Source organism: Lactuca serriola, chromosome 2, assembly GCF_051521515.1.
Source record: "Lactuca serriola cultivar US96UC23 chromosome 2, Lser_US96UC23_V15, whole genome shotgun sequence".
Lineage (NCBI taxonomy): Eukaryota > Viridiplantae > Streptophyta > Magnoliopsida > Asterales > Asteraceae > Lactuca > Lactuca serriola.
The window spans coordinates 11,885,860-11,891,859 of NC_136409.1; the positions used below are offsets into that span (position 1 = coordinate 11,885,860).

Here is a 6,000-nt window from a genome sequence, read left to right on the forward strand (position 1 = left end):
TTTTATTTTGTATTATCCAACTCTTCTTTTAATAATTATAAAATCACGGATAAAATTAAAAACTTTGAAGAAGTTGATTGATATTATTTGTATTTAAGATCTATCTCCTCATTTGGGGAAATAAGTTTTATTACACACACTACTTATTTAAAATACTATGAATTGTAAATACAAAAAAAAAAAAAAAAAAAAAAAAGAGTGATAGTCTGGATGGGATTATCATTGTTTTTAATTGGAATACTGTAGTAAGGTTAGCATAAATAGTTTACTAATGTGATTTGTATAAAGATTTCATATCATAATGTAACGTAAATCTAAGGGTAAATAATGATATTAAAAAAAGAATAAAATTTTCTTTTGTTGCGTCTTTGGTCACTACCTGACGTAAAAAGACTATTTTATCCTTAGTAATTTTTTTTTTGATTTTGTATTATTTATTTATCATTTTTATTTTTTTTGGTTTTGGTTTTGAGGTTTATCAAGGTATGGGTTTAGTTTTGATGCTAAAGCTTGTACTGGTTTTGATCTTGAGTTTATGAATGTATGATTTCAAAATGATACCTACACTGTAGGATTTCAATTTTCGGGTTGTGCATAGGTTTCTAACGTCGGTCTCCAGTGGAACCCTAAACCTCTACATATGAAAATTAGAGTGACAGTGGAGCAAAGGTGTTACGTCATATTTTGTTGGTTTGGGCTAGACATTCATCTGTATAGGTCTTGATAATGTTTATTCATGTATGTATGGGTGTTTAAGGTTAGGGTGGTGTTTGCAGCAGTGAACTCATTTACCGTTGGTGGTTCCCTATAAATAGTATCAATCTTGTCAGACATGGTGCGGTGTATGTGTGTGTATCTAGTGTACCTGACGTTTGCGGCTAAATAGAAACATGTGCATTTTGGATCATTTTTGCTTCTACTCCTTGTTCTCATTGATTATAGCTTATTTTTGTGTTTGATCACTAGTTGGTTCCATATTTGGGGACTTACAAAAGGTTTCCGGCGTCGATCTCCGGTGGAACCTTAAACAACTACAGACGGAAACGATGGGTGCATTTTGTCGTCACCAAAAGGTTAGGTTTTTTTGTTGTGCTTAGAGAAGAGAGAGGGAGGGGGAGATGGAGAGTTTAGAAGGTGTCGGGTTGATTGAACTGTAATGAAGGTAAATGGTATAGGGTGGGAAGCATTATTATTTGTAAATTTTATAAATAATTAATAATAATAAATAAATTAAAAAGGAAATGAATAAGGGCATAATAGTCATTTTAGGTTAGGGACTAAACGCGTAATAAAAACATGTAACAGGGACCATTTGTGTAATTTACTAAAAAACAAGCAGATTATGGTGTATAAATTGACATTAAACCTTCTTTTGGAAGATTTTTGTACAGAAAGGAATGTTTGTGCAGAATGGAGAAACAGATTTCATACAATAATCTGGCCATAAATAAAGAACTCAAAAGCTAGGATACTTTAGAAATGACTGCTTTAAATTTATCTGTTGATTTTCGGGTACAGATATGTCCATCCACAATTTCTTTAGTCAAGTCAAATTGTATAAGCTTTGGCTCTTAGACTATGATGTAATTGGTAAAAATAGTCGGTCTCATAATCTAAAGTGAAATTGAAGATAAACTTGTGCCAATTTTAAACATGATGATAGGAATAGAAGTGAAGGGTACCTGCAAAGAATAATATTCAATTTTGTCTTAATTTAGTTTGGCAGTAAAAGCTTGAAAATCTTTTAAAAAAAAACTATTGAGTTTGTTAGTCTTTATAACTAATTAGCATGACCAGTTTGTTATTAGCTTGAATTTTTCAACTTAACAGATCAATTGATTCCAAATTAAAACAATTTTGTAGTAATTTTAACATTCTCTCTCATCATCCACTACTACAAAAATGGGTATTTTTCCGTCGGTAACAAAGACGGAATACCGACAGATTTCCGACCGATTAAGAAAATCTAAGTATCATGATTTTAGTGACGGTTTTGCGACGGTTTAGCAACATGATACTTTCCGTCGGCATTCCGTTACAATGTACCAACTGCTTAGCAACGAAAATCAACAAATTTGTATGCCCGTCGGTAATCTGTTGGTAAAATTATGATTTTTTTTTTCAATATTTGGGGCAATCTGGTAAATACATAAAGGGTGAGCCTTAATTAGTCAAACGTGGTGAGGCGGAACTAAAAGATCACTCTAAGCTCCCTTTCTCTATGTGAACGACGACCGACAGGCAAGAACCATCGGCATCACCGCCTGCTGCTACTCCGGTTCTCTTGACACAGCCGCCGCCCTCAAAGGTGTCGTAAGGCGTCGCCGCTGCTCGACCTCACCTTGGAGCGGATTTGAGCTTACTTATCCGTCTTTTTGTAAGAAACCCTAATTTAGTTTTTGGAAAAATTTCGAAACGCAAACCACTTCCGATGTTTGCTCTTTATTGAATAACCTTTCTACAATTGGCGATCGTCCTTTTTTCTTCTCTTCTCGTCATATCAGGTATCATCTCTATCTTCAATTACCATAGCACATATATGCGTCTAGTTGTTGATCGATTTTCGAGTTTTGATTATTGCTTAATTTCAGTTACTTGCTTCAATTTTGGGGAATTTCAATCTTCTGCGTATGATGAATTGAAATACTCAGTTTAGTACGAGATTATTTTGTGTAGTTAGGTTCATTGTTCCATAAGTATCTTTTCCTATCTTAAGTAGCAACATGATGAAAAGTTTGTTTGTTTTAGTCACTCCTTTTCACAAACTTATTTGATTGATTGAGCTTTGTTGCATACCTTTCCTGGATTGTATGTTAAGTAAAGCCACAGATCCCTTTTGCTATCCTATATTCCATGTGTTTTCTTGAAAGGAGTTTTTCCAACGATATCTGCAAGTCATAGCCTGAATTGTCATTTTTGGGACTAGAAAGGGCAGTAGATGACCAAATTCAAGGGTATTCAATAAACTCTTGTGAAGCATTCTCTTGTTTTCTGAAGCAGGCTCCATTTTGTGTGGTGTGTCCAACTATTATAAACCTGGATGCTTGTATTTATCCAAGTTATCCAACCCATGAATTTGCTCTCAAAATGCCTTTAAAAAATCAACATGGTTAACTGAGTCTATTCTCCTTCATCTATTAAAGGAAAAAAAAAATGAAATTACACTGTTTTTTATATATTCATCATTCTTACAGTCCATCAAATGTATAAAGATTTTGCTTAGTGCCCATATATTAAAGGTAAAAAGGTTGATGAGTTATCACTGCCATATGATACCAATCCACTGGCATAAGCTTTAGGGTGCCTTTTGCCCTTCATGATGGCCTTATTTTGCTTAGTGCCCATAAACTAATTTATCAACCATGATTCATCATCAGAGGCAGGTCTCAGGTCTCCCCTAGATTCAGCTTGAACCTGTCAAGAAGTGTTGCATTAGTCTCATATATCAACAAGAACAGTAATATGAAAGAGAAATCAAGAGAACCTCAATGTTAAACATAGTCAACTGTTGTCCTGCACCAATACTTGCAGTATCCCTAAACCCTGATTGACTCAAAGGAGTCAGGTTTTTCCCTTCTGGACCTGATATCTATCTTGTTGTGATTGTGAAGTATTTTTCCCATGATCCAAATTGGTTTTGTTGTCATTACACATGTCAGCAGAAAACTCTTGTGAATCCATTAAAAAGACTTTATCCTTTGGTGATGAAGATTCTTCTGTTTATGCATTTGTAGTCTCACTAACAACATCTAACATGAAAGAGACAAAATAAGTACATTTAGATTGATCTACAAATCTTCATCTTCATCATCCATACAAACTTGTTCTTCATCATGATTTACTTGTTTTTGTTTATATTTTGTATGCAGTGGAAGTCGATTTACAAGCAGGAGCAAATCACAGATACGAGGTAAATGTTAATGCTAGGAAGTAGGAACACCAATTGCTATAGTATAGAGAAACGCCCTTCAGTTTGATCATTGAATGCTTTTATGTTTTCAGCTACTTTGGGTGATTTTAATTGGGTTAATCTTTGCACTTGTGATTCAATCTCTTGCTGCAACTTTAGGAGTATGCACAGGTAAGTCTAATAATTCATTCTATGAATTTATTTGCTTATTGAGATATTATTTGTCAAGAAATTACTGAGATTTTTTCTTTAGGGAAGCATCCATCAGAAGTATGCAAGGCTGAATACCCAATATTTGTGAAGTATTGCCTATGGTTGCTTGCTGAGATTGCAGTCATTGCAGCGGATATTCCCGAAGGTAAAATTTTAACTTATCTATGATGAGGTCAACCACATTGAAAGAAGTATAAAACAGGGGAAAGTAAAACATTGAAAGAAGTATAAAACAGCGGATATTCCCTTTATTTCTTACTAATACATGAAAGTAAGTTGGCATCTCGAGAGTTGACTGGGAGCCAACCTCAGCACTGGGTCAATGAGAAGTCTTGGACCGTATTTGTAAGTTATCTATATTCTTTTTAGATTTAAGATTTGATGTATTTAATTATTTTTTAATTGTTTAGAGTAGTAACAATTTTTATGTTTTGGTAAATTGTAGAAAAATATGAGAAGGCAATGTGTGAGAAATCGTTGGGTGATGTTGAAATATGGGAGCATTGTGTTGGCGGGAGAAAGAAGGGGCGAGTTTACGGGGACACCTTACGAGTGTGGCTCATCATCCCATGATTATGCCTTATCTCAAAAGAAGGTATGTGTCTATATTATGATAAAAATAGTAAAGTATGTTGCTATTTCCTTCTCTTTTTTATACTAATTATATATTTGTTGGACAATATTTTAGATAAATGAATTAGAGCATGTTGGAACGAGAAGTGAAGAATCGGGAGGAAATAGAAGCCAATTTTGATAATCATGTGAAGTTATGAGAGGACATGGAAAGTCGTCTTCTTGGAAAAATGAATGATCTTTTGAAGCAATTCACCGGATAATAAAAGGTAATATTTGAGGGCATTTATGGTATTTGGAAATATATAAATATCTCTCTAGCTAACAACTCTTATTTTTAGTTAGGTGTGGAATCAACAAGCTAATCAAGAAAGAATTCTCTATTGGTTGTTGATAATATTTGACAATATGGATTGAGATTTATGATATTTGACAATATGGATTGAAACTTATAGATTTAATATATGTCAAATGATTGAAATTTATGGATTTAATTTTATATTTGTTGGTTTTAAAATATAAATTTAATGTATGTTTAAAAAATTTGTGTTGAATATGTAATTGTTTTTAGTTTTTAATTTCTTCATTAATTTGTAAATTTTTTTATAATGCCAAAATCCGTTGCTAATCTGTTACAAAAAAAATTTGTAGTCATTTCGGGATTCCGTCGATAATCTGTTAGTAAGTTATTTCAAATTCCGTCGGTAATCCGTTAGTAAGTTATTTCAAATTCCGTTGGTAATCCGTTAGTAAATTTTTCTGTCGGTAATCCGTTGCAAAAAAATTCTGTCGGTAATCCGTTGCAAAATATATTCTGTTGGTAATCCGTTACTATTTCCGACGGAAAAATCCGTTACTAAAAATTAGCCATAGCCGTCGGAAATCCGTTACAAACAATTAGCGACAAGAATATAGCGACGGATTTTGGTGTGTTACAATTCCGTCGGTAAAGAGCATTAGCGACGGATTACCGACGGTTTTGGCCGTCGGTAATGCTCTTTTTTGTAGTAGTGATCATTTACTACCAATATTATATCTGGGTTGGCTTCCTATTCTTACCCAATACCAAAATCATGCAATATCTTATGAATCATCAAGTGCGAAAGTCACAATCCAGGTTCAATTTGAAAAACAAGCATAAAAAACAATGGATTGTATAGAAAATGCTTGTAAATTAATACAGTACCTGGACCTTTTTTTTTTTGTTCTTGCAATCTTCTTCTCTAAAACTCTCTCAAACTTTAAAGTGAGAAAAGCTAAAGCATCAACAGGGAAAAGCAAAAGCATCCAGAATGTTTTGTATT

The 6,000-nt window shown here is 33.5% G+C and overlaps 1 long non-coding RNA gene across 2 annotated transcripts; it reads left to right on the forward strand.

Annotated features, from left to right (window-relative positions):
• Nucleotides 1-2,175: 2,175 nt before the first annotated feature.
• LOC145085977 (uncharacterized) lies at nucleotides 2,176-5,219 on the forward strand. 2 transcript variants are annotated; one of them, XR_013700260.1, is made up of 7 exons: nucleotides 2,176-2,504; nucleotides 3,870-3,910; nucleotides 4,003-4,081; nucleotides 4,164-4,468; nucleotides 4,569-4,718; nucleotides 4,812-4,965; nucleotides 5,038-5,219. It is a non-coding gene; the product is annotated as an uncharacterized LOC145085977 (long non-coding RNA). The 2 variants fall into 2 exon arrangements; XR_013700259.1 differs by having other exon boundaries at nucleotides 5,042-5,219.
• The last annotated feature ends 781 nt before the right edge of the window (nucleotides 5,220-6,000 follow it).